Raw genomic sequence first — 27304 nt, 5'->3', positions numbered from 1 at the left:
CTTTGGGACGTCAAAGTCTTTTCTCTTAAAGGCCTTCATTTGAGGCCAGACGTGCGGTGGCTCACACCTATAATCCTAGCACTCTGGAAGGCCAAGTCAGGGGGATTGCCCTGAGCTCCAGGGTTCGAGACCAGCCTAAGCAAGAGCGAGACCCTACCTCTAAAAATAGCCAGGGCTTGTGGCAGGCACCTGTAGTCCCAGCCACTTGGGTGGATGAGGCAACAAAATCACTTGAGCCCAAGAATTTGAGGTTACTGTGAGCTATGATACCACAGCACTTTACCAAGGGTGACAAAGTGAGACTCTGTCTCAAAAAAAAAAAAAAAGGCTTTCATTGAGAGGATGAGGCCCATCCAAATTATGATGAATAACCTTCTCCATTCAAAGTCTACTGATTTAAATGTTAATCGCATATGAAAAATACCCTCACAGCAACATTTAGACAGCGTTTGACCAAACAGCTGGGCACTGTAGCATAGCCAAGATAACCCATGAAATTAACCAGCACAGAGCAGTTCTGGCTTCTGGAAGGAACCCGCACTGTTTCACCTGCTCCCTCCCAGGCTACCCTTCATATGTGGCAGAACAATGGACAAGCATCCTCTTGGTCCTCTTTTCAGACCAAACCCCTTTCCCGAGGATTGTCTGCTTATGTATCTTCTGACCAAAGTCCTTGATGCCCTGGGCACGTTAGTCATTCAATGCCCCTTTTACATTATGGTGCCTATCTTAAGTCAGCTTACCACAAAGTAGACCCCAAGACAAGGATTGTCATGCTAATTATTTGTTAAGGAAGGGTTTCCAGGAGAACCAGGAAGGGAGTGGGGGAAGCAGGACAGGCAAGGAACAAGCCCCAGACAAGGATGGGATTTCTAGCAAAGTCTCAGCCTCAGTCTGATTCCATAGAGGGCTCCAGAGTGTGAGTTACACCCCAGAGAGGGAGCTGAGCTTTCATACTCCTGTACAGGAGATCATTGGTTATGGGCTGCTCAGGGGCTGCCAGGCATTTCCAGCTCCTGCTCCTGCAGCTGATATAGGTCAGCACCACAACAGGGATTGTGGGTGCTGCCAGGTGGACAGACAGATCTAGTAAGAGGAATTCCTATCTGGACAGAGAACAAACCGTGTCTGCTTCAGCACCCAACCTGAAGATAGACAGACCCCAGTGTGGTCTGACCACACAGGCCTGGGAGACTACCAGCAACCTGTGGCTCCTTGAGGGAAGGAGCTGTTTCTTTACCACTGTCCCTGCCTGAGCACCCCAAACACTGTTTGACCTGCCACATGCTTGAGAGATATTCAGGAAATTAACAAAGGAAGAAACAAACATGATATAACATGATATCAATCAGGGATCTGCACAGGAAACAGAAACCATGTGATGCTTCAAGGAGAAAGGAATTTAATACAGGGAATTAGGCAATTACAAAACTGTTGAAAGGACTGGAGAAGCAGTTGCAGGCTGGGGCTGCAGAATTGACTCCCAGAAAACTACAGAGTTGGTCTGCTAGAAGAACTACAATTCCATCACTGTCTGGGAGATGGGAAACTGAGAGGCATCCCGGGGAAATCTGGACCTCAATTGTCTCTCAACACAGGAAGCAGAAGACTACACACTGGAGCATCTTGGTGGAAAAGCCCCACATTTCTATTACATTGCTCAGAGACACCTGAAAGATGGCCCCTGCCTGACTTCCCTTTTGCAAATTGCTTCTAATTAGTGTATCTAATTCATATTCAGAATATTAGCTCAAAGGTAATCTAGATAAAGTCATTTCAGCTTTCCACTTTGTGCAGTATAGGTTGGCATTTTCTTTGCTTTGTTAGCACTCTTGCCGTCAAATTGTTGGTTTGTGATAAACTTGTGGTCCACAAGGAACCTCAAATTTTTTCCCCCAAAACTTGCCCCCAGTGTACACTGTGTGGAGATGTCGTGTGCATAATAATTCAAAGGCTTTTCCTCAGAAGGCTGAGGCAAGAGAATTGCCTAAGCCCAGGAGTTGGAGGTTGCTGTGAGCTGTGACACCACAGCACTCTACCGAGGGCAATAAAGTGAGATTCTGTCTCTAAAAAAAAAAAATAATAATAATTCAAAGGCTTTTGTTGTAGTTTCTGAAGAGATATGTCAGAATTTGCCATGGGAGTAATAAAAATAAACAGAAGCATATCAGGTATTTCTACACCTTATGTCTGGATCCATGTTTTCTGTGTCAGGACCTGGGAAGTGGAGATGAGTCAGGACACAGTTCCTCCCTTGAATGGGCTCACAGCCATGTGGGGCAAGCGGATGAGTTGAAAGAGGCTTACAAAAGAGTCTGATATGTACTGGCTTGTTGGTTCTGTGGACACTAGGATTCTTTGAACTGGAAAGGGACAATATAAAACTAGCATGAAACACTGTAAAATTATGGTTAGGAATTTTGACATTAGGTTCTCATCTTGGTTCAGTCACTGACTAGCTGTGACTTGAAGCAGCTTATTTAACCTCTCTGTGCCTGGGTTTTCCCATCTGTTGAGTGAGGACAGTAAGAGCATCTTTGGCACAAGGACCACTGTGAAAATTAGTAATAAAATGCTTAGAATAGTGGTTGGCACAGCATACCACCCAGTAATCATTTACTGTTAGCAAGTTCTCACCCTGTGAACAAATCTGCAGAATGCAAATCCTGAAACATGTTAAACATTAATCAATAAGCCCGTCATCATTCTGAGCTGGCATCAAAGCGGATTGTAAACTGTGCTTTTCACAATTGCCACATGGTGGCGCACCTGCTGTGGCCTCAAGGGAAACCCTTGCGCTATGCCAGTTTTGAACGGGTCAGGTCTTCTGGAGGCCAGCCTCCATGGGCCGTGCCCTGCAGCATTGTCCAGGGGATGCCTATGAAGGAAGGCATAAAAAGAAGGAGGGCCAGGCTTTGCGGAAGAGGGTTTTGGGCTTCGGTCAGAGAGCTGGCAATGACAGTGAATCCAGTGACATGGAAAGGGACAGGGCTCTCCTTGCCAGGGAAGTGGAGGCCATCTGAGAAAGGCATGGGCACTTTTTCTCTTTCTCTCTCTCTAGAGTCCCATGGCCTCTTCTCTGCATGTCTTAATACTTGTCTGCTCCATTCTCTTCTCAGTTTCTTTACTCCCTCATCGCCTGTGCTGACCACAGCTCTACCCCCATGAAGCCATTGAGCTCCCCCTGCCCACTGCAGAACATCTTAGCTTGGCTCTCACTTCAGTGCTCAAGAAAGGCCCTGGTAGGCTCAGGTTGGACTAAGGATTTGCCTCTATGGACCAGTGACCATGCTGGATTCAACCAACTGCTTGTTAGAGGTGGGAGTGGGGGAAATAAAAGTGATATAAATATGGCTATTTAGGCCCTTTTTGTCTTTTTTCTTTTAGAGATGGAGTCTCTCTTTCTCACCCAGGCTGAAGTGCATGGCACAACCATAGCTTACTGTAATCTCAAATTCCTGGGCCCAAGTGATCCTCCCACCTTAGCCTCCTGAGTAACAGTCAGACACCACTATGCCCAACTCATTTTTTAAAGCCCATGGTTTTGGTATATTGCCCAAGACTGGTTTTGAACTCCTGGCCTCAAGAGATATCCTGCCTTGGCCTCCCAAAGGGCTGGGACTACAGGCATGAGCCATCATGCCTAGTCACCTATCTGGTTTCTTAGCTGAAGGGGGCAGTTAAATGGACATATCTGGGTCAGAGAATTTCATGAAGGAGTGACATTCACCCAGAATCTTAAAGATACCTGAGAGAGGAGGAAGGAGGAGTGTTTTCCAGAGGAATTGCAGGTACATACAAAGGCAGGGAGTGGTACAAAAGCCCAGGCCTTAAGGAAATGGAAGACTCCCTACGATGGCGGGATTGTTGAGTTCACAAAGAAGGGGACAAAACTCTCAGGGGGCCAGGTCTCAGGAGAAGCTCATATGCCTATGAGGAACTTCAAGCATTCTCCTGAAGGCAGAAGAATCCCACTGACAGATTTTGAGCAAGGAAGTGACACAATCAAATTGGTATTTGGTCTCCAGTGGTGTGGGCACATATTGGAGGGACTGAGTTCTGAGGTGGAGCCCCTGTTAGTAGACTTCTAAAATCATCCAAGTGAGAGAGGAGAGATAGAGGTAGGGTGGCACATGACTGAGGTGGAATCCTGGCTCCAGTAACTTCTAGCTGTGTAACCTTCAGCAAGTCACTTACTCCTTCTGAGCTTTGTCCCTAGCAGCGCCTGGCTTACAAGGAGCTCAGCAGATACTTACTAAATGAATGAATGTCAAGAATCCATCCTGACCTATGGCCAGAATGAAAATAGAACAACTTGCCTAAACCTGCAGAGATGCTCCTACCACTAGGCTGTGAGCAGGGGGTGGGGGGATGTCTCAAGACCCTCCAAATCCTATCATTCTTTCCACTCATCTCCCACCCACCCTTGGAGTAAGAGATATCCAGACCTAATGAGAAAGAACTTTTATTTACTAATTTTCTGAGGTCCTGTGGCGGTGAGAAGGACTCTGGCTGAAAGGAAAGCCCCTGAGATGGAGAGGACAAAGCTGGGAAGGGCCAGGAGGCCAAGGCCACAGCTTGTCTGGCTGCAAGAACCGGAGTGAGATCCTGACCCTGCCCGGTCCGCTTCAGTCTCCGAAACCCTTCCCGAAGGAGCCCAGTACAGCAGAGGCTCCAGTGTCAGGTAGAAGAGATGAGGTTTAACAGGGAATCCTGCTGCCTCACTCACATTGTTCTGGTGTCCCTACTGCCTCGAGCGACTGTTTCCTAACCGTGGTGGTTGAAAGGCAAAGAGGTGTCAAGAGATAAATGAAGCTCCTCGATCTCATTAGGCTGCTGCTTCCCTGTGCCCCTCCTTAAGCCTCAACCCACCCAACGCGGCCACCCAACCAGCGCCGCCCCTCGAGCGGGTCTTGGGTCTTTGCATTTCGCCCAGCAGCCGACGCCCGCCACGCCTGCACCTCCCAGGACGGCCCGCCAGAGCGCGCTGTTGGACAGCGCAGCAGGGCGGGGCAGCGGCGGGGTCTGGGCGGCAGGCTGGAGGACTCCGGATGCATAGAGAGGACTAAAGAAGGATGTGAGTTGGGGAGCAGGAGTCACCCCACGGACTCCTGTGTCCTACAAGAGCCTTGGCGTAGTCAGGCATGGGTTCGGGTCTGGAATCCCGCGGATGGGAACACCGAGGCGGCTCTGTGCGAGTGCCGGCAAAGGCGCCAGGGGGCGCTCGTCTGGACGCTCTGCCACCTCTCGGAGTTCCAGAGTCCCCGCCTCGACTTGGGGATCAGAGCCCTGAGCGGTCCGGGGCGGAGACCAGGCGGCCGAGACCACCAGTCCTTCCTCTCCCTATCCGGCCTACATGGAGAAGGTGGAGCGGCTCCCAACACCCAGAACTCTCCCTCTGAGCCCTGCGCCCCCATCCACAGCCTCTCTAACTGAGGGCCCCGCCCTGACGCCCCCGCACCAGCCCCAGTTCAACAGCTCCTGCGCTGCCCTCCCCGGGATTTCAGCTCCGGGGAAGAGTTTGGCCGATTCTTGGACCGGACAAAGCGAGCCCAACTACAGGCCTGAAAGCCCCGTGGGGCATCGATGTTTGCCCTCAACTCAGTGGCCCAATAATCCCAGATCGAGGGGTACAGGCTCGCCGTGAAGTGAAGGGAAACTTCAGGCGTCGGGAAAAGATAAATAGCAATCAACCCTTTCCTGGGCGCTTCCTGTAGGTACACTACCCTCTGAACCTCGACGTTCCCCAGGCACCACAGGGCTGATTTCCTGGGGAGTTGGGAGCTCTCATTCTCTCTGTCGCTAGGTCCTGAGGCAGGAGAGCTTGAGGTCAAGGACTGACTGCCCTAACCCTGGCACCCTGGGAAGCTGTTAGGTACGCCTGGGGCCAGAGTGACTCTTGCCCCTTTCCTGGAGAGATAGGGAAGAGTCGGCATGTTGGGGAGACAGGACTTTGATGGTGACACGGGTGCACGATGGGCGCAGGACAGCACTCCTGTTGTGCTGCCCCCTGAAACGATATGGCTTCCTTTCTCTCCCTCAACTCAGGAGAAGATCCAGACTACTGGAAGCTGGGGGTGTTGGCCCACGGGAAAGAAAGGGACAAGAAATCCAGGCCATAGGGGCACAGCTGGAAAGCTGGGGAAGCTAGAGGAGGTGGCGGTAGATGTTCTTCCCCATCCCCATTCCTGAGCTTGGGGCTACAGCCCCCTAAAAAGCTGCCTAACAAGTCCAAGGGCCCAGCGGCAAGCAGCAGGATTTGGACAGGACCCCAAATTTGGACAGAGGAGGGTATGCAGGCTGGGACAGTGTCCACAGAAATCACACAAGGCTTCATTGCCCCCAGTCCTTCGAATTGGGTGAAATCCAGATAACCCTTGCTAGGACCTGCAGTCCCGTGACTCCACAGCAGGGTCCAATAAAGGCAGCTGGAGGAGAGAACGGAGGGGACTGGGAGAGGCTGCAGGAGCCTGGGTGAGGCTTATGAGTCAATGGGCCGCTGGGGCCGGGAGCGGCGGCCTAAAGGATTCAGGCCTGCACCGCAAAGGCGCACCCGCCAGCCTGCGTGCGCTCTCAATAGCGGACAATGGAATCCCGGGGTGACCTGAACAAAGAATTTGGAAGTAGTTAAACTGCAGAACACGTTCTGGGCCTGGGTGCCTCCTTTCAAAAGGAAAGCTGGAAGAATTAAAGAAAGCACTAGGGGTGAAGGGGGTGAGAAAATGCCCAGGAGAAAAGTTGGTAGGTCGCCCTAGTTGCCACCAGCTACCAGACGGCATGAATTCAATAGGAAATGGGGGAGGGTAGGGAGTGGCCCAGGTCTAGCAGACGGCAAGGAGAGGCTGAGAAAGTTCTCCAAAAGAGGGCGGGGGTTCCTGACTGAGTTGGAATGAATCTTTGCCCAAGGACAGGTACTATCCACCCAGTCTAAGTCAAGCCCGGAGCTGATCTGACTAGGAAGGCCAGGAGAAGCTTCTCTTGGGCTTTGGAGGCTGTAACAAGGACCCATCAGAAAGTCTAAATGATTCTCTCCGACTCCTGTGTCTAGCCACCACCTCACTAGGTCTCTCCTTGCCTCCTCTAGCAGGACACTGTGAACAGGTTTCCCTCTTGAGCTATTTCTCAGACCTTGTTTTTATTTTTTCCTTCACTATCCAGTTCAGAAAGGCTGGGTTCTCTTCCCTGCTTCCCTCCCATTCCCACCCACCTCACCCCACATAACCAACCATCTGGATTATTCTAATGAGATTTTCTTTTTTTGAAGTCAGGCCTCTAGGTGTAAAAATTAAGGTCAATTATTGTTTAATCTCGAATATTTTTTCTGCACTTTCTAACTTTTCCACAGTGAGCACACGGTCACAAAATGGGAAAAAGAGAAGACATTTAGAAAAGTAGTATAACACTAACTTAGAAGAGGAACTGGAAACTGTGGAGACGAAAACAGTAAATACAATGACAGAATAGACGGTTACAGAGAAGCCTGAAGAAGAAAGGCAGGGGCTGTCACATTCCTCTGGAATCCTAGAGAGTGCTTTTCGGCCAGGAGGCTTCCTCCTGTGGGAGGCGCTGGGTTTGCAAGGTGTTAACAGCATTGCTCGTGAACTTGGCCTGTCCGTCTGGCTCTTGATGGATTTTGAGACCCGCTGACAAGTTCAGCCGGAGGGACCTCCCCTGCTGTGGCGGTGAAAGAAACATACAGGCGGAGAGGACCCATGGCAAACCTCCAGGGTGCGTGGCGAAGACGGTAGTTCCGCATAGGCAGGTGCGCTGTTCTGCCTGCTCTTTCTCGGCTCCCTCCTCCTCCAGGCCGCCCGTCCCTCTCCTGGAGCTTTCCAATATCTCCTTAAAGCCCAGAAGTTTCCCGGGGCTCCGCGCTAGGAGTCCCAGAACCCTTTGCAGGGAGCAGGCCCTGGGGGAGACCGAGTTCAGCATTTGGACAGCGGCCCCAGGGGCCTGTCCGCGCAGAGAATTTGCAGGTGCACAGCCCAGGGCGGACGCAGGTGGGAGTGGGGGTTCACGCTGGGTCTTTGAGAAGCAGCACCCATCCTGGAGGGCGTCTGCAGCTCTGAATGGGCTACGTTTCCCGAGCTAAAAGGGCCCTTCGGAGCTCACGTGGGACCAGCCAATCCAGCGTGGATGTCCTCAGCCTAAACAACACCTGTAAGGGGTAAAAAGGTAGAACGCCCCCCTTTTCAGCCCCAAGCGTGGACGCCCCTCATGCCTTCAGCTCTCCATTCTTCCTAAAGCAGCCCAGATCCTTGAGTCCGGAGCTGTCAGCCAGGCTTCCAACACGGTGCTCGCCACCACCTCCTAGGACGTTAGTAGCTCAGCTGCGCCGGGAGGTGGGGGGCGCTGATCCGCGCCGCGACTCCCAGGGAAAATCTGGTAGGCAAGCGGGGTTGGGGGGAAGCCCAGATACCGGGCTGAGCTCCCCTCACAGCTTGGCTCCATCCCCTCCATTCTGCACTGGTCGGGGTGAAGGGAGGGGGCAGGGGGAGTCGCGCTGACGTCACTGCGGGCCGTGCCCGCTCGAGAAGGCGGTGCTGGGAGCCGCTCAGAGCCCCGAGAAGCGGCGCGCGGCTAGGAGCCCCCCGCGCCACCGCTGCTGTGCCTGCCTCCCGCAGCTCTCGGCCATGCGCCCGCTGGGGCAGGGGCTCCTCGGGAGCGGCGGAGCTGGGCCTGAGCCTGGGGACGCGCGCGATCAGGGACTGTGGAGCCGCTGTCCCTGCAGATGCCCCACCCCACCGCCGCTGCTTCGCTGGGGCCCGGGTCCCCTTCCCGGACCGTAAGTGTTACTGCTGGCTGTTTTTCGGCGAGGCTGGGGAGCGAGGGTTGGGGCGTGCGGGCCGTGGCCTGGGCGAGGGCAGCGTCAGGAAGCTGGGCTGGACTGAAGAGGGGGCTGGGACATCCCTGCTTACCCATTTGGGCAGCTTAGGCAGCTGGGGCTTCCCTTTGCCGCGGGGGTGGGATGAAGGGTGCGCTCTGACTGCTGGTGGGAGGTAGGACTTAGTCATTTCTGGCAAAGGGTCACGGGGCAGTGGGAAGCGCTGGAGGCGAGGACTTCGGATGTGCAGAAAGGGAAAAGGCATAGGCTTGGATGGAAGTTGTGGAACTGCGGACAGGTTTAGGAGAAAGGAAGAAATGTTTCTGAAGTGAGGTTCCTGGGAGTCCCGGACTGCCTTTTCCCTATCCCCTGCCCCGACACCTCTTCCTTCTGATCCCCTCCCCCATAAAAAATAATAACCTAGAAAGTGGCTTCCAGAAAAAATATTTGGAGAAAATTGCAACACACAGCACCCATTCTAGACAAGATTTATGACATCTTCTTCCACCTCTGAAATGGGAAGTTGTTGGGAAACCCTTACTGCTCTGCCCCCACTATGTGCCAGAACAGGCCCTTTGGAGTCTGTGGGTGTCTCTGCATCCTCCTCCAGCCCAGGACATCGATCTGGGAAAGAATGAGGGTGGTAGTGAAGGTTGAGACAGGTGAGGGGCTTATCTGGGAGAAGCCGTGGGGGAGTGAGGGTCCAGGCTGACCCCAGCAGAGGAGGGAGGTCGCACAAGCTGAGAGGGTCAGATCACTGAGTTGATGTGGCTATGGAGAAATCAAGGTGCTCAGCCTCAAGGGGAGCCCCTTTTTGAGTTTAAATATCCTGGAGGAGGTGGATCCTTAAGCCGCGGGGCGGAGTGGGGGAAGAACAGAGTTGAGGGTCTGACTTTCAATCAAGGGACACAAGCAAGAAGATAGGCTAAGTGGGTACTGAGATGGGCTTGTCAATATCTGCTACTGGAGACCCCAGGGAAGGGGTGCTGCTTTGCCCAGACCTTTTTAGAAGGGTTTTCAGGTTCCTACACAGCCTAGGCCTCCCTAGAGCCCACACACTGGCTGCCTACAACTCAGCTGCTGAGGAGAGAATGGCTGGATGTGGGAGCTACCGAGGGCACTACCACCCAACTGGCTGTGTATATGTGAAGGTGGGTGTGGAGGCCCTAGGGCCCCCTGAGTGCAGGGAACTGTGTCCATCTGAGCTGCTCTAGTGGTTCTCTCAGCTAGCAGTCTGTCCTGATAATAGAAAGATGGCTTGACCAAAGCTTGGACCTGAGGAAGGAACAAGGGGAGGAGGGGGCAGTGTGGAAGGGGCACCTTAGACTTAGCCTAGATCATGGCTGGTCTCCTAATTAAGACCCAAAGGGGTTCAGGAAAGGAATCTGAGTTCCAGGTTGAATGGCAGGCTGGGTGGCTGCACTTGCCTGGACTGGAGCCTAGGGAGCTTCATCAGCCTTCAGCTTCCAGCCTCTGGATCAGGGCAAGTCTGGTCCCAGGATGAGGGTACCTAAACAGGGCTGTGAGCTGGGGTATGAACTGTCTCCCTTTCCTTCCACCTAACTGCTTAACTTGCTGTGTTCTGAAATGTAAGTCACACTCCTAGGGTACTTAGGGCCCCTGCACTGAGTTGTGTAACCACCAGTAGGAAACAGGAACTTGGGACAAAGCCAGCTGAGAGTCCAAACTGCCTCTGCCGACAATGGGTGCCAGAACACTTATACCAGCCAGGTACCAGCCACCTGTCTTAGGCTGCTGCTAGATGGGCGTATGGGCCAAGTGTGCAAGGAGGTGTTGTGCCAGTTTCCTGAGCTGAAGGGATACTGGGCACATGTGTGTTTGCAACGGAAATGGATATTTCTGTAAAATCTGGATATGGGGGTTGCATAGCTCAGGAGCTCTCTGTCCCTCAGTGGAGGTTTGAATATGAAAAATGGAATCTCTGGCCCTAAGTAGAGGCACCTTGTTGCCACACCTTTCTTTTGGGCTGGTTTGTTTTTCCTGGTAGCCACAGGCCCCATCCCCCAACTCCCAGCTTGGCTTTGGGACCAAGGAGAGGAAGTAGAGAAGTTTGGGACAAGTGGTGAGGCAGAGAGACAGGCCTAGCAGGTGGCTCTCAGCACCATGGCCAGAGCCCAGCCACTGCCACCAACTGGCCTGGGCATCCAGCAGCCAACCAGACCCAGTACCTAATTTTTCAGGTTCTTAGGAACTATGCTGGGGCTGTAGGCCAAAACTAGGAGCGTGGGCTGGGAGGAAGCTCACGGAACCCCAGACCTAGTCTAAAGTGAAAACTAGGGAGTGATCTGGGTCACCGCTGGTCAGATTCTCCACACTTGGGTTTGGAACTGGCTGGTCCAGCAGCCTACTGGTCTTAGTTGGCAGTGCCTGGCCCACACAATGTGCTTCTGCCTGGTGTCAAACTGGATGGCTTCCCGGGCCCCTGTTAAGCTGCAGACCCAGGAACACTGCAGCTGCCTTGACTCACTGGAACAGCCTCCCGTCAGCAGCCTGTGGCCTCTGGGCCCAGTCTCACTGTGTTCTCCTTTTTGGAAGGTGGATGTGGGAGCAGTCGCTCTTTCCAGGACAGGTCCCATTCAAACAGAGATGAGAATCTCCCCCCACTCTGGTCTCCACCAAGGGACTCAATTTCCCAAAAAGGCAACAGAGATACAGCTCTGGTAACAGTAGCCTCTTGCATATGCACTGAATCCAAATCAGGCTTTAAATTCTTTCTCTCAGAGCCCCCACCCGCCTTAGGCTTGCAGGCCAGGGCCTCCGCGCGCTGTTACCGTGAGTCTCGCTGAGGAGCCATTTTGTGTGCAGCATCCTGCTTAAATCACACTCTGAGGGGCTCGTTCCCTGCTCTCTCTTCCCCCTCCCTCCCTCTCTTTCTTCCCTCTCTCTCAGGTGAACCTTGCTTCTCAGCTCCTCCCCACCTCCGCAGCCCCACCCTTCCCACCCCTGGGTGGCCCAGAAGGACTAGGGATGGGAGACCGCCCACACACACATCAAGAAGGGGAGAGGGTGCAGATTCTTGGTGCTGAAGGAGGAGGGGAAGCAAAGGGCGCCTCCCAATTATGGAAATCCTTTGAAATTAACTGTCTCGGGCCCAAATTCAGAGGTTCCTTCCTGAGCCCCATGGCTGGCCTCTCTGCTCCTCTGCCGTTTCAACTATGTCTGAGCCTTGTTCACTTTCTGGAAAAAGGGATGTGTCTGAGAGATGGAATTTGGAGGGAGATAAGTAAATGCTAGGCCTGGTTGGTTACAAACTGCCAGGATGGGAGCAGGATGCAACTCACCTTGGATTTAGGATCAGGGCAAAAATAGAACAAATTTGAGACAAGCTTGACAAAATCCAGACATCCCATTTTTAGGGAAGAATATAGAAGAAAAGAATTTTCAGAAATATCATGAAATCTTTTTCAAACCACCCACTTTTGGCCTCTTCTTTCTATACCATCCTGTATGGGATTGTCTAGCCCAGAGTAGCCCAGTGCCCTGGGCCCCATTAAAATGAATTGGAATGGATATCTTCATCCACCCCACCGTGCTCTCTTCAGACAGCAGCAGCGGGAGTCTCTGGGACACACTTGTACCGGCTGTTGAAATTGGGAATCCACTTGCCTATTCCTACCTAGCTCTTTGGCCTAAGATTTTTCTGGAGACATATGGGAGCAAAGGCATTGAATTTTCATATTTAATCCTTTGCCTTTTGTGGGTGGCTGGCAGACAGGTGCATCAGAGGACCCAAGGCTGGAGGGTAGCAACAGCAGCAAGGTTGAATAGGGTGATGGCTAGCTGAGCAGGAAGGGGATGCTGTAACCACCATAACCACTCACATCTGAAAAGCTGCAATGGGGCCACCAGGTATGCTGCCAGTCTCAGTTCCTGGATGAGTCTGGGGATCCAAGGTGGCAGTCCCTTTCCCCTGTTGTGGCCACTTTAAGGGAGTGGGCCAGGTCTGTACTAAGAGCTGGAGAAGGAAGGTGGGGAGGTAAGGCTTGGTATGGTGTTTTCATTTTTTGATGGAATATGGATTTAATCCGTAGCTAAGATCTTGTCTAGGACTTCTCCAAGGCTCCTGGCACAATAGGCTGTACATCCCCAGGGGAGCCAAGGAACAGTGAGAGAGGAAGGGACCCAGCAGCCTGGCGCTGGGTGCTATGTGTGGGATACCGAACTGCATTCACCTGCACGCTATGCACACTGGCAGTCGGAATAGGCAAGTGGATTCCCAATCTCTCTCCTACCCCAGTCTCCACTGTCTGGGTTGGATCTATGAAATGTGCTGGGCATGGGGAAAGGAAGAGAAAAGTTAAAGGTGAAATGGTTTCCACTTTCAGCCCTCGACCTCTCCTAGCGCGCACTCGGCTTCCCTGAAGACTTTCACTACGACCCACCACGCGTGTCCTCAAACCCTTGTCACTCGAGCATTCTTGGCTTTCTAACTCTGGTAGTCCGCGGCAGCTGTCCATCTCCCTAGGTCCTGCGGGAAGGCATAAGAGTTTGGGGGAAGGCCGGACGGTGCGTACCTAAGAGCGCAGCCCTAACGCTTCTGGAGGCAGTGAGGGCGCTTCCCTGCCCTCGGGGCGGGGAAGCCGTGAACGCCGAGGCCATTGTAAGGCTGGGTGGTGCGGAGCGCGGGAAGGGGGCTGGGATTTGAATGAGAACCAGTGATTGGCTGATCCCTGGCCTGACGTCACTTCCCCGCGGGGCGATTAGCCTGCCGGAGTAAGGCTGGCGGTCCAGTGCGCTGAAGCGGACCCGGGCGCCTGAGGCTGCTGGAGCGCACCATGCCAGAGCCCTCAGTGCGCCTCAGGACGCCGTCGGACCGGGCTGCCGGCAGCTTCATCCGGACGCACGGAACGGGGAGCAGGGGAGAAATGTGCCGGGAGGGCGACGGAGGAAGGGAACTGGGCGGGGGTTGCCGACCTCGGTGGTGGCAGTCGGTGTGTATGTGTGTCTGTCCATCCCCTCTGGCTCTCCGCGTGCGCCCCGGGCTCCCGGAGCGGCGTCCGCTCAGGCCCCCGCGCCGGGCCGGCAGCGGCACGTGCGGCCCATGGCGCGGCAGCTGCGGTGGCGAAGGGAGGCCCGTTTCTCTCTTTGGTTATCTAGCTGTATGAGTGCCACAGAGCCGTCATAAAGCTAGATAACCGAAAGTAGAAATGACTCTCACAACTTCTGCGTGCGAGCGCCCGCTCTGCCGGCCGCCCGGCCCGCACGAGCCAGAGGAGCCGAGAAGAGCCCAGCGCCAGCCCAGCGGACTCCAGCCGACGGAGCGGCCGCGCCCCGACAAGGTACCTGACCTCGGCTCTCTCTCCGGGACACTCCCCGTACCCTGGAGAAACTTGCTAGCTTTCTCCCTAATTCTCTTCTTTCCCGGTCCCCCACTCCCTCTCATCCCCTAGCGTCAGAGCAGGAACCCCAAAGTGGAGCGGGGCCGGGGAGAGGGGGGGTTGGGGTTGCTGAGGGGTCGCTGGCGGGGAAGGCGCCAGCCTTCGCCTTCACCCCATAAATCAGGCTGGAACAATCCGCTCCTGGAGCTGTGGACGGGGATTTTGGGATGCAAATGCGCTGGGAGAGAGACAGTGGCCCGTAGGGGGTGGGGTGGAGGGAGTGAGGGGATGGGCTGGGGTCTGCCCTGCAGCTAACAATGCGGCCTTTATCGAATTATTCGACGAGTCAGCCCCTGCACGCCATTAGCATACGGCTGGGGGGTTGCCGGAGCTTCGCCCCTCGGTGAGGTCAAGTTCTTGATAATTTGATCACTTTTCACGGGCTCTGGCAGCTGCCTTTGTGTGCAGTTGGGGGGTCTGTGTGCAGCGTGAAGCGGAGCAGAACTGGCGGGGAGCACGCTCAATGGCAAGGGGCCAGTGCGGGGGGCCTCCCTCCCCGACGGGCCAGGCCTGCCCTGCATACAAACCAAGGGCCGGCCGGCGGGTGGGAGGGAGGGACTTAGCCCAGACCCGCGCTACCTCTAAGCCTGACCCGGTCGCTCCCGCCGGAGCCTCCCCAACTTACCCAGTGGTTAACGTGCCGGCAGACTCCCAGAGCTCCCCTCCTCCTTGCCCCAGGAAGTCACAGCATAAAATGTATTGCAATGTCTAGCAAATAAAAAAGCAACTGGGGGAAATCTGAATTCCGTTCCTATGGCAACCCAATGCAGCACGCCCGGCCACTCAGGCTCCAAGCCCCCTTTAGCTGGGTGCAGTGAGTGGGGCTTGGCCTGTGCACAGTATGGAGGTCCAAGCCCCACGCAGAGCTAGGGTTGCTCTTGAGGTTCTTATTTGCCTTCATGTCTTTCTCCTCCCACACCTTGGCTTGTCCTGAAGCTCAGGGTTCCTGCAGCTTCGGAAACTGCCTGATCTCCCCCCTTCCCCAAGAGTAGATGTAAACCCATCTGGAGACCCTGCCAGCTGCAGGGAAAAGAGGATTCCATATAACTCAGACTCCCTGATAGGTTGCGGGGCTTTCCAGGTATATGGGTGAGTGAGTGCTATGACAGGCTACAGGGACTTGAGCCACCACCCAAACCTGATCCCTATCCTCTTTTCCTATTTCACACGAGGAAACAGACCTAGGGGCCTAAAGTGACTCCTTCCTCCACACAGTTTAGAAGTGCAGAGCTGAGCCCAGGTCACCTTACTTGCATCTTGGCCAAGTTCATTCCACAGAGTCTCTCCTGCAGTGATTTATATGGCCCATCTTTTCCCAGCCTGGATGTAGAACCTGCCAAGCCCCCTTGTAATAATAGAAATCTTTTTCCAGATTTATTCCTTCAAGGCTTTTTTTTATTGTCTTTGCTTCATAAAATTATTTTGAAAATAGGTTATATGAGGAAAAAGCAAACATTCAAACAGTACAAAAAGGGAAACCCATTGCTCTGGAAAGGAGAACTGTGTGGCTGAGGTGGATGGTGGGGGAAGACTTTTCACAGTATTGCCTTTTGAATTTTGAGCCATGTGAATGTTAGCTCTTGACAATAAAATCAAAATGAGAGTAAAATAAACAAAAGACCAAGCAGGGAAAGTCGGTTGTCCTCCTACCTCTGTCCTCAGTTTTCCTCACAAATAATGACCTGGTAGAAGGTTTTCTGAATCCTGTTGTACCCTCTCCTCCATTTTGAAAGTCCAGTCTCCCCTTTTCTTGGCAAAAGACTAGCAAAGGGTGGTGGGAGTGTTTCAGGATCCAGGAGGCCACAGGCAGCATCCCTTGAACAGTCCCTCCTTTCCCAGCGCACCTGGGAGCCTGTATGCTGAGGGTGACCTCATTTCAGAGGAAACCGGAGCAGCACTTCCTCACCACTTGCCCTTCAGTTCTTGCTTCTCTCCCTTGAAACCAGCTGGGGTGTGGGGCAGGCTCTGGGCCCCTGGCTTTGACCTTTCCCTCCCACCTCCCCTACTCTTTTGCTATTTTGCAAGAACTAATCCTTCCGTAGCTGGCGTGGCTTTGCAGCTTCACAGCTATGTCTATCTACACAGTTCAAATAAGTGCTGTCTTTAAACACCACCGTCCTATACCATCTAGGCAGGATTGGAGGTCCACTGGAGGAGTAGGAGGGGTAGCAAGGAGACTCCATGTTATTTTTTCCCCGCTTTCTACGAAAATCTGTTGATGCAATATCCCGTTTTCTGGGAAAGATCCAGGCAGCGGAACTGCAAATGGGCGGTAAGCAGAGAATTCTAATCTTCAGGAGCCCTAGGAGAAAAGCCAACCTGCCCGATTTCCGCCTCTGGGTATGAATGCTTGCCCAATCTAGAAAAACGCTGAAATCCCCTCTGGATACTTGAAGACCAAAATTGGCTCAAAATTGGTGCCTTGACCCATCACCTTCTAGCTTTCCAGGGCCTGAAGGAGCTGGATGGGCCCAGGGCCTGGCCTTTTCAGCTCCTCCTCTTCTCCATTCCTGAGCCCGAGCCCCAGGGAGGTCTTCCCCAAGTGGTCTCTGGCCACGGGCTCCCCAAGTTAGTTTGGGCTTCACTTTTGTCTTCAGTTTCTCTCTCTCTCTCCTCTCTCTCTCTCTCTCTCTCTTTCTCTCTCTCTCGCAGTTACAGCTTGGAAGCCAGAATGTCATAGAATCTTAGAGATGCTTTTCATCCAACCCTTTTAATTTTAAACCTAGAAATATCGAGCTCAAAAACGCCCAGTGGCTCACCAAAGGTCGCACAGCTGACCACCTGCAGAGAAGGGATCAGGAAAGCCACTGTGGTGGGTGAGGCTTTCAAGGATTCCTTCTCTCTGGTCCACGAACTCCCAGCTCTGAACGTCGTGGGACCACATGCCAGTGAAACGCTGGCAGCAGTGGGCGCCGCAGAAAAGGAGGTTGTGGCGCGGCCAAAGGCCTAATCTAGACTGATCAGGGAGTTTTCTTCGCCCAGTTCTACCTCCCGGGAAATGGGACCAAAGCGCTCAGGGAGCCAGGCCAGGAGGCCTCCTAGGACCCAGCCGCGACGCTGAAAAGCATGAAGGGTCGGAATTAGGCACTCATTTAGCGAGCGTTACTAATCCGAAGTTACAGCGCTAATTCCCTGATCCCGCCGCTCCCACACGCAGCGCCTGGATTAGAGGCGCGGCCGCCACCCCGCCCCGCCCTCGCTCCCCAGCGCCGCCCCGCGCCCTCGGGGCTCGGGCCTCTGGGCTAATCCGCCGCTGCTGCGCTCGCCGCCCGAACGTGCCGCTGGGCTGGCCGGCCGGCTAGGGTGAGCGGCCTGTTCACCTGCTCGGGCGCCCGGGTCCGGGACAGGCAGTGAGCGCTCAACCGTGAGCCCTGGGGCAACCCCAGCGGGATTTACGCACTCTTCGGGGCCCAGGCGAGGCGGCGGGGTCAAGAAAACCGCCGAGATTTCTTGAGCTCGGGTATGCACGCCCGCAGCAGCGGCCCTTAGGAGGCCGAGGCGCCATTTTAATAAATAGCCTTCCTTTGCCCCTTGGCATCTCTCTCGCGTGCATGTGGTGTGGTGTCTCCAGCCCCCATCCGGCCCTGACTTTAGCACCCCTTGCCCCGCCAGCCTTAATAGAGTGACCAATCAGCTTTGACCTAGGGTGGGACGCGCGTCACCATGGCGACAGCCAGGGCGCCCTGGCAGTGCTGCCCATCACAGAGGGCGAGTCTTCATTCCGCCTGGCTGGGTGTGAAAGGAAGGTGGGGACAGGTGTACAGGGGAGAGCCCTGGAGGGAGGCTGGGGCGCTTCATCCCATTTCTATCTCTTTCGGTCTAGGGTGGGTTCAGCTGGATGGGGGGGGGAGGATGTGGGCAGGACTTGGATGGGGACCCTGGGCCTGATGCTGCTCTTCCATGCATTCTCCTATCACCCTGCTCCCCCCACCCGTAAACTCCCATCTCTCATCTTGGTCCTAAGGACCATCTTGGTCTATCTCTCACTCTTTTCTGTCTCTCTTCCTAACAGAGTAGTGTTCTGGAGCCCCCAGAGGCTTCCCTGCAACTGCCTCACTATTAAAATGCTATGATTTTTGTCAAGTCACTTTTCTTGAATCTTAGTTTTCTCATCCAGAAGATGGGCGGCTGTGCAGGCTATTGCATAGCAAGGCTCAGCTGCATGGTGGGATTTCTTTCAATGTCGGAGCTCCTTCTCCCTTAAGAGGGAGGGCAAGACCTTTGGGGTCAGGATTCAGGACCTAGGGATGTCCTTCCTGTCCAGGGCACAGCTTCTTAGAGCCCGCTTTTCATCTTTCCATCAGATGGAGAGGAGGGAAGGGTTTTTAAAAATAGAGTCATGGTGGGGGCTGTGGCTGGAACAAAACCTTGGTCAGTGGCTCTGAAAATGGGCTGCTGCAGCTCCTTACAGAGCTAGCTCCTTCCCTCCAGCCTGGTCCGGCTTAAGCACCACTTTAAGTGGTCCCTGCATTCACTGGCCAGCCCCTCACCGCAATTGAGCCGCAGGGGTTTGAAAAGAGGGCCAGGGCCTCAATGACAGGACCTTGGGCCAGGCTAATTGGTTTTGGTTCAAGGGGATACTGGATTTGTGAAAAGCTCCAAACCGCCTTTCCCACGCCAGAGCCAGGCCACAGCTTTAAGGAGAAGGGTTTGAGGAGCTTGGGGGCCAGTGGAGATAGGTGGGAGCCAAGCGCCTACAGCTGATAACCCTGCTCTAATAACCAAGACATCCCTCTGCTTGGAGAGCCGGGAGTTGTGAGGCACTTCAGGGACACCTGTGTTTGGGGGGCGGGTAGTTTCTGGAGAGTCTGCTGGACAGTTACTAACCTTCTCACACACATGGCTGTGCCAAGAAAGGGGCCACCTCCTCTTAGCCTTTGGCACACCTTAGTTGTGCAGAGGCCCCACTTTTCCCCCATTGGAATCATCCAATAAAAGAAACAAGCAGTGGCCAAGTTAAATAGTTCTTGCCCTAGGAGCTAGACCAAACCCAGGCTATTATACTCTGGGAGAATCCTGGACTCCCAGGTAGAACAGTTAGTCTTAAGATAACCCACTTCTGTCTCTTGAAATGTCCTTAAACCACCCTGGGCATGGGCAGACAAGGCAGAGATGAGAAACAGGAAGCCCTTGGTACTTTTCTTTTTAATAAAGGGCCAAATATTTCTTTACAGTCTCAAATGTCAAACATTGTGTTATGACTTAAATTTACCATTATTGTAATTTGAATGTGAAGCTTTAGAACATATACCTTAAAGTATACCAGATACCTATGCATTTGGACCAAATACTGCACATTCACATATATATATATTTATTTGTGTGTGTGGTTTATATATAGCATTATACATTTATATTAACAATCATTTATGTTAAGGATGGAAATGCAGATGGGGGAGCTATAAAGAATCAGCCCCTTTAAAATTACATTGCATTGACTGAGACCTGTGTTTCATGGTTCACTGTGTGTTGAAGGGAGCATTCCTGTGAAATCACCAGTTAAAGAAACCCCCTGCCTTTCTTATTATCTTCCAAATTTTTCACTGTGTTTGCCCACTTGAGGCATGTAAGTAGAAGAAAGGTACTTTGAAGAGATATAGAACTCTGTGTATCACATTTTCCATTTTTATTTCAGTTTTTAATTGCCCAGAGCCTAATTTCTTTGGGCCTCTGCTGATTTGCACATTTGAGATTCATGTGTAAATATGCATGTGGCATGTGTGCACGCCTGGGCCTCCTTATCACAAAGTGTGCTCCCTCAGTGTTTAAATACACACAATCCACATCGCACATGATTATGAGCTTACATATTTGCTTCTTCTCTAGGATCGGTTAATTTTCCCTTCACTAATCCTCAAAATCATTAAGTTCCCCACCTCCCCACCCCCACAAAAAATTGTAACCCTACCACAGACCAGTGGTCTCACCCCACTTCTTCAGCAAGCAGCTCTCTAGGCAGGGTGCTGGAATGAAGGTTCCTATTAGGCAGACTTCATTAATGTTACCAAATATACCCCAGCACATTTACTTGTCTACCATGAAGTATTACCATAAATAATTAAAATTAAACTGCACTTGTCAAAATAAATGAACAAAGTAGAGTTAGTGATATCTTTGCCTTGATTTTCTTGCTATGGGTTTGCTTATTCACTAATTTGAAGAAAGGAAGAGAGGAGGAAAGAAAGACCAGACTGCTTTAGACTGCCTTGGGAAGGGCAGTAGAGAGAGAGGAAAAAACCCTCAGTCACCCCCAGTCATCTGCCCTTGGGTTTCCAGTCATTAGGGCACTCTGGGAGGCTGGAATGCAGCCTCTAACGTCAGCTCATAATGAATATTGAGGTGTGGATGTGGAAGGAGGGATTTCTTTGTTTACTGAGGAATGGCCATGGGAATGGGGGAGAGGATTGCCTTTGGGGATTAACGAGTGGGCTTTGTTTTTATGAAGGGCCTTACTTCTTTAGTGAAGTTTTCTGCAGCTAATTGATTCAATTCAGACATTCCTCCTCCCTACCCAGTCAGGGCTGTGTGTTTGTGAAATATGCACAGCCCCATTTCCCCCATCTGCTCCGCCCCTTTCTCCACTGTGACCCTTGAAAAGGGTGTGAACCTTCGCATCAATGAGATCACAAGCTATGGAGAAATCAGTCAGGGGCTGAGACCTTTGTATGGATACCTGTGTGATACACACACACACATACACACATTATTAGGGGTATAATTTATATCTAGAAACAGATTGTTGGTGTATGGTCCTATGGGTTCTGACAAATGCATTTACACCCCTGTCACCAAACCCAAGATAGACAGTATTTCCCTCACTCCAGAAACTTCTCTCCTGCCTCTTGCCAGTCAATTCCTATCTGCCCCCTTCTGATGTCTCTTACTATAGATTGGTTTTACCTATTGAGACTTTCATATAAATGGAGGGTATGCCAGGACTTTTTAAAAAGAATTGATTTTAAGTCTGGAGGGAGCAGTGTCCTTGGAGTCCTGGCTGAGCATGTGTCCAGGAGAATTAGACTGGTGTTAAACCTTATCCCCTAAGATGAGCCCAGAAGTCAAACCTGTAATTAGATTTATTTTGGGGAGGAGGAGCTGGTTTGGGCTGGTCTTCCTGAAGGAGAGCCCTGTTCTCACCCGAGGTTTGTTAATGAGCTGGGGACAGGTGAGCCTCACACATTCCAACTTGGCTGCCTTCAGCGGCATCCAGGAGCTGTGGTGAGCTATTAATGGAAGGTGCCGGCTTTGTGCTAATTAGAACTTCCTTTCAGCTTCCATCTGCGCAGACACTGGAGCCCTTCACTGGTCAGCCTCACGTCCCTGCCCCCTTCAGCTTGCAACCTAGTTTTTGTTCCCCCCATGAATTAGGGGGTGCTGTGAGTGGAGCTGCTCTCCTGTCTCTGGTCAAACCCTGGTTATTTGTATGCTGCAGAAATGTGTGGGATGGCATTTCTTTGGCCTTCTCTCTCTTATTGGGGTAGAGCTGGACTGCAATTTGGAAGGGCGTTTGGTTGCTAAGGCCACCTTCTCAGGTAGGCTGGTCTTATACCATAGATCTGGGTTTGTTTTGTAAAAGACCTCCCTCCTCTACCCTCTGAAGAAGGTGGCTTCAGACCCTTGTCCCCTACATTATTACCTGCAGTCCTGATGGCTCCCAAGTCTTTTGGTACCCTCCTAACTCAACTGCACCTGCCATTTTTGCCATCTCAGGCAGCCTGTGGGAGGGTGCTGTGTCCCTGGCCCTCTTCTGAAAATGGCACGTTTTCCCCACTTTTGCTTTTTTATTTCTTTCACCTCAGGCCCAGAGGATGTAATTTTTTTAAGTGCAATTTGTCTTTTACGGAGTTTCATTGAAAAAGAAATAGGAATGTCATTTAAAGAAAAAACACTTCTCAGAATGGAAGCTGAGAGAGCTATAGATTCCTACTTGAATATTAGTTGGTTTGAAATCCATTGTAGGGAACTAGAGAGGGGCATTTCCTTAAAATGCTCTTTTTAGCTCCTGAATCCCCTTAGTTTTCCACTGGGGTTGTGTGTAAAAATATCAATCCCTCCCTGCAATGCATCTCATTCTCTCCTGCTTGAAATATCCTGGTAATTAATAGAGGTCACCCACTTCCTTGACTGTAGAGACTGGGATTTTAAAAATCAGGAATGGATGATTGGACAGTGTGAGGCTTCACCAGGTTCTCAAGGTTCTGTATCTCTGCTAAAGAGGAGTGGAAATGCTCTGAGGTGCCCACAAGGGAATTAAGAAATTCCCCTTCATTGACCACGGGGAGAGCAGGAAGACTGGCTCACCTCTGTGGCTTCTTCTGCCTGATTTGAAGCACGAAGGGGGAAGGCCCACGACTATCCAGGACTGGGTTGATAAACTGAGCAGCAGCTGCAAGGTGTGGGAGGGTTGCCACGCCTGTGGGGGCAGGGTTCTTTTGCATGCTTTGGCCTTTACAACTGTGCATCCTTTACAAGTCACATTCACCTCTCTGGGTGAAATGGAGAAAACAGTACCTGTATCTCCATGGGTCATGAGAGAATTAAGTAAAATATACAAATAAAGTGCCTGCTATACAGTAGACACTGAACAAACACATGATTGTTTGAATCTGAAGTTCAAAATTCCACCAGCTAGTGACCTGTGGAGACCCACTAGATGGCCAAAATGTCATTGGAAGAACCAATCACCACTCCCTTCCTCCCTGGGTGCATGCTATACTGGCTGGGCTGGACCTGAAAGGAGAATGGGGATCCCCAGTAGTGCCCAGTGGAGGGGGTGGGTTGTCTGTCATTTTTTTTTTTTTTTTTAGAGATTTGAAGGGAACAGAATCCAGATCGACTTGCCAAGAGCTAGGGGCTGGGAGCCACAGGACCACAGTTAGCTGGTACTTAGGGTTAGAAAATGGCCTGGAGTTCTGGCTCTGGCAGTTTCCCAGTCTCAGCAAGACAGAATTGTCCCCAGGGCGGTCCTGGGCAGGTTATCCTCAATGTGCAGGGGTCCTGCATGAAGCAAGGTGTCCCACCTCAGGGTTCTCCGTTTCTAGACATCCAACTCTTCGTGAGTGGAGGGTGGCTCCCTTTCTGGCCCCCAGTGGCACCCATGCGAGTGGCTGGCATTTTGGCCAGCCGGCGAGTAAGGAGCTCCAGCTGGGGCCGTGGTCCACATGATTTCTCTCCCGCATCCTAGGGGATACTGGTTGAGGCACGGAGAGCACCCAGTAACCTCCCCAGGCTATGGTTGTGACCTGGAGGACGCATGTGCCCCCACCCCAGGAACGGGATCCTGCGTGAACCTTGAAACGGACCAAGGCACGCTCTTTGGTGGGCGTGGGGGGACCGACTTCTCCGCTCTGTCTTACAGTTAATTCCCCTGTGGTGCCTCCCCTTCGGCGCCGCGCTGTTCCGCCTGCACTGGCGCCCACTTCGTAATCACGAACTCGCCATCAGCACTGACTAGTAGGAGGGTGCGCTGGAGGAGAGGTGAGTGGCCAGGGCCTGAGTCTGGGAGGAGGGGCTGGCAGCCTACACCCCCACTCTTCCCTGAGGTGTCTTAAAGAGCGGCCACGGGTTGGGAGGTTGGGAGAGTCCAGGATCGGTTGGTAGAGCCAGAGCCTGGGTCAACAGAAAGGCGACTGACTCCCCTCCTCCCTAGGCCGGGATTCCTTGTCATCCCCCATGCCCAACCTGTGAAATGGCTTTAACTGATACACCTGCTGGCGCGTTGTGCTTTGTAATATAATTTGGCAAAGCACAGCTACAGCTGTGCTATAGCGTTGTAGCACACTGTGGGCGCAAAATAAATGGCGATTCTGATGGTTGCGATCTCCGAGGCGGCTTCTTGGGCACCTCCAGATCCTCCTGTCGCAGGAACCAGAGCTGGGAATGGCGCTGCTGCTTCCCGCCTACCCGGGATCAGGCTGGCCCCTGAGGGGCTCAGGGCCTGGGCCCGTGTCCCCCATTCTAGGCTACAGAAAACGGAGTAACTGGCACAGACTTGGAAACCAGAGTATGGCAGGAGCCTAAGCAAAGAAAGGACACTTTCTAAGCATTCACACTTCGTCTGCACCAGGACACCGCCTGGGCTCACAGCCTTCCTTCCGAACCCTAAATTCCCGCAGCCCGGGAAGGCTGCCGGCCCAACCCGACACCAGCCCCAGAGCGCCGGCGCCGGATGCGCGCGCGAACGGGACGCCCTGGGGCTTGCGGAGGGAGAGAAAGGGACACCGGCAGGCCCCACCTCAGCCGTGTATCCTTGTTCTGAGCCACAGCTCGGGCGGGCACGCTACGGCCCGAGAGGCCATTTTGAGAGAGCGCGGAGTGGCCGCAAGATGGCTGCATGGGCACGAGGTGGGTGCCGGCGCCGCCGGCCCCCCCAGCCCCTCGGTGCGCCAGCCCGATTGCGCGGCCCGTGGGCGAGGAGCAAGCGCTGGGCCTGGCGATGCCTCTACCGCTGTTCGCCCTGGGCAGGCCCTCCAGGCATTAACTACCCCGAGGCCTCGAGAGCTGACAGTGCTGACGTCCTTTCCACCTCTGGCCCTGGCCCGGACCCGCCGTCGCCGCTGTCCTGTCCCGGGAGTCCAGGCGCGGAACCCGCTGAGCGCTTAGCGGCTGCCGGAGAAAGGGGCGCCGGGCGTGAACCTAACCCAGTCAGTTGTAGAGATAGTCTTCCCCGCCGCCCTAGCAGCCCGGAGAGGGTCGTGTGGAACAATGGCGTTATGATTTTGGCGTCTGATACCGCGAGCTCGAAGAGCTCTTTCATTATTTTGGAGGAATGTTAGGAGCGTGGCTAATGCCTGCTTTTTCTTGAAATTTCGAGGCCCCAGCTGGCAAGCAGGCCACGGCCGCCATCCCCCAGGCTGGGGCAAGAATAGCTATGGGCTAGGGAGCCAAGGCCCAGCCAGTGGGGGCAGGGTCTGGCTGGGCATCCCTGCGTTTGGTGTGACTGGGGCACATGCAGGTCCCAGGGACCCACCTGGTGCCCATCCAGCCATCTTGAGGCTGGGGCTGCACTCGCCTGGAGGCTCCATTCACACAGTCTCTGGGCAGGCAGCCGGTCAGAGACGGATGAAGCAGGCAGGGCTGGCACCCTGGAGTGGTGTCTTTGAGCTTGGGCCCTGCTACCTCCTTTGCCTCCATTTCACATGTATAAATAATTTAAACACTATAGAAGCCATTTTAGCTGCCCTGAAGGTGTCCATTTACCCGCCGCTGCCCTGAAGCAGGTCCCAGGCATGTGCATTTATAGAGTGACAAAGAAACTTAAGTAATGCTAATTTGTGTTTTGAGTCTTACCTTTTGCCAGGCTTGGTGCTAAGCGGGTCTCATAAATTAAGGTAAGGGTGATTTCCTATCTGTGACTTCTGCCGTAGCTAGGATGTGGCAGAGCCAAGATGTGAGCTCTACCTACACTGTTTGCCCCAAGGCCTGGTTCTCAACCTCAGGGATTCATCACTTTTGGGGTTTCATCTTTCAAACAAGCACCAAGCCTCTCTTGAATCTAAGCCCTCAGCCCTGTGTAGCCCTACCTCACATATGAAGGCTCTCCTGTCAGACATCCTCCGGCCTCCTAATCTAAAGCCTTGCCTTAAAGTAGACTTTATGATTAATATTGTGGTTGTTCTGAGCTTCCTGGCAGTCAACACAAACAAAACATGATGGTTTATAACCTTATTTAAAACATGAAACTTACCAGGATTTTCAAGATTAACATTTTTTCTGCATTAGATTTATAGAAAATGTAAAGCTTGGTGATTATGTAGGTCAGCTGCTCATGTTACTGATGTGGATAGGCCCAGAGAGGTTAGATGATTTTCCTCAAGGTCAAAACGTTATCTAATAAAGTAAGGACTGGGACTCAGTAGTCCTAACTCCCAGTCCTGTCATGACCAGGCTTTGGTGGGCGTCTCAGCAGAGAGGGAGTATAGTTCTGGACTAGTGACCACTCAATCCTCCACTATAAATGTTTCAGATCTGATTGCTGTTGTTTCTTTGCCACCAGTTCCTAGTGCTGGGCTGGGCTTATCATTGTGGCTATCTGTAAATGTTTGGTATGTGAGGCTAAACCTATGGCACTGAGGAGATTCAAGAGGGCTGGAGGTCAGGACCTACCTTTAGTTTTCTAAGAGAATGTAATTTTTTTTTTTTTTTTTGAATGTTGGGTTCCTGGACTCATTAATTCCCTGAATCTCTCTTGCGGCAACTGGTACAAGCTGGGTAATGTATTTCCCCTTTGGCAGTGGATCCATTCCTAATTGTCCTGCCACATTGCTGGACTTCACAGGAAAGGGTCATTTGTTCCTTGGGGACCACGTTGTTGGTAAGACCTGCAAGTACCTTTAGGTGATTTAAGGAAGGTCTGGCACAGTTGCTGTGAGACCTGGAAGACCATTCTTTTGTCCTCTTTGGGTAGGGAGCCAGCCTTTCTGCATCGGCCCAGGTTTGACTCCTGTGGCTTAAGTACAAATCACAGAATGTGGCTCAGGTAAGTATATTTCATGGACCCCAAAAGTAGCCTTTGAATTCCTGGCATGATAGCTGTAGGTACAGAATAAATTTAGTGACCTTGCCTTTAGTGACAGACCAGATTCTCTAGAATTCTGTACTGGAAAGGTGTCACCCCTGGGTGTGGGGAGGAGTGTGCTTTTTGGTGGGAACCCCTGCTGACAGAAAGACTTTAACAGATCCTGGCCAAATCTTGACTGTTGTCTTTGGGCAGGGTCTGCATTGGCAAAGGAGGGTGGATAACTAGGGCCAGTTTGAAGCTAACTCCCCAGCTGTGGAAGAAAACCAGGGTTCAGCTCCCCAGATTAGTTGCTGTCTACAGGGATTAAAGGCCCCAAGTAATGGCTGGCTTCTACCCTCCTCTGTGCCAAGGGAAGACATGTAAATACAGCCGCACGCCAGCTTAGGCAGTAGATGTGTATAAATCGAATTTAGCAAATCAGATCATGGTTTAAATGCACTATTTAAAGCAGTCCTGCAGTGAAGCCTTTTACAAAGGGAATAATCATTTTGTGATGCTAATCATCAGTCTCCAATTTATCTCCTTTGTAAGTTCAGATGTTGGTGCACTGGGTGTTCTGAA

General features: G+C 52.6%; 1 long non-coding RNA gene across 1 annotated transcript in view; it reads left to right on the top strand.

Annotated features, from left to right (window-relative positions):
- Window positions 1-7306: 7306 nt before the first annotated feature.
- LOC128579673 (uncharacterized) overlaps window positions 7307-27304 on the top strand; it is a 35714-nt gene continuing 15716 nt past the window's right edge. Inside the window, exon 1 of the long non-coding RNA XR_008378242.1 lies at window positions 7307-8785. This is a non-coding gene — a long non-coding RNA (uncharacterized LOC128579673). The remainder of the gene's footprint in view (window positions 8786-27304) is intronic.

The sequence above is a fragment of the Nycticebus coucang genome, chromosome 2 (assembly GCF_027406575.1).
Source record: "Nycticebus coucang isolate mNycCou1 chromosome 2, mNycCou1.pri, whole genome shotgun sequence".
Taxonomy (NCBI): Eukaryota; Metazoa; Chordata; class Mammalia; order Primates; family Lorisidae; genus Nycticebus; species Nycticebus coucang.
This window is presented reverse-complemented; position numbering and strand designations above follow the sequence as displayed.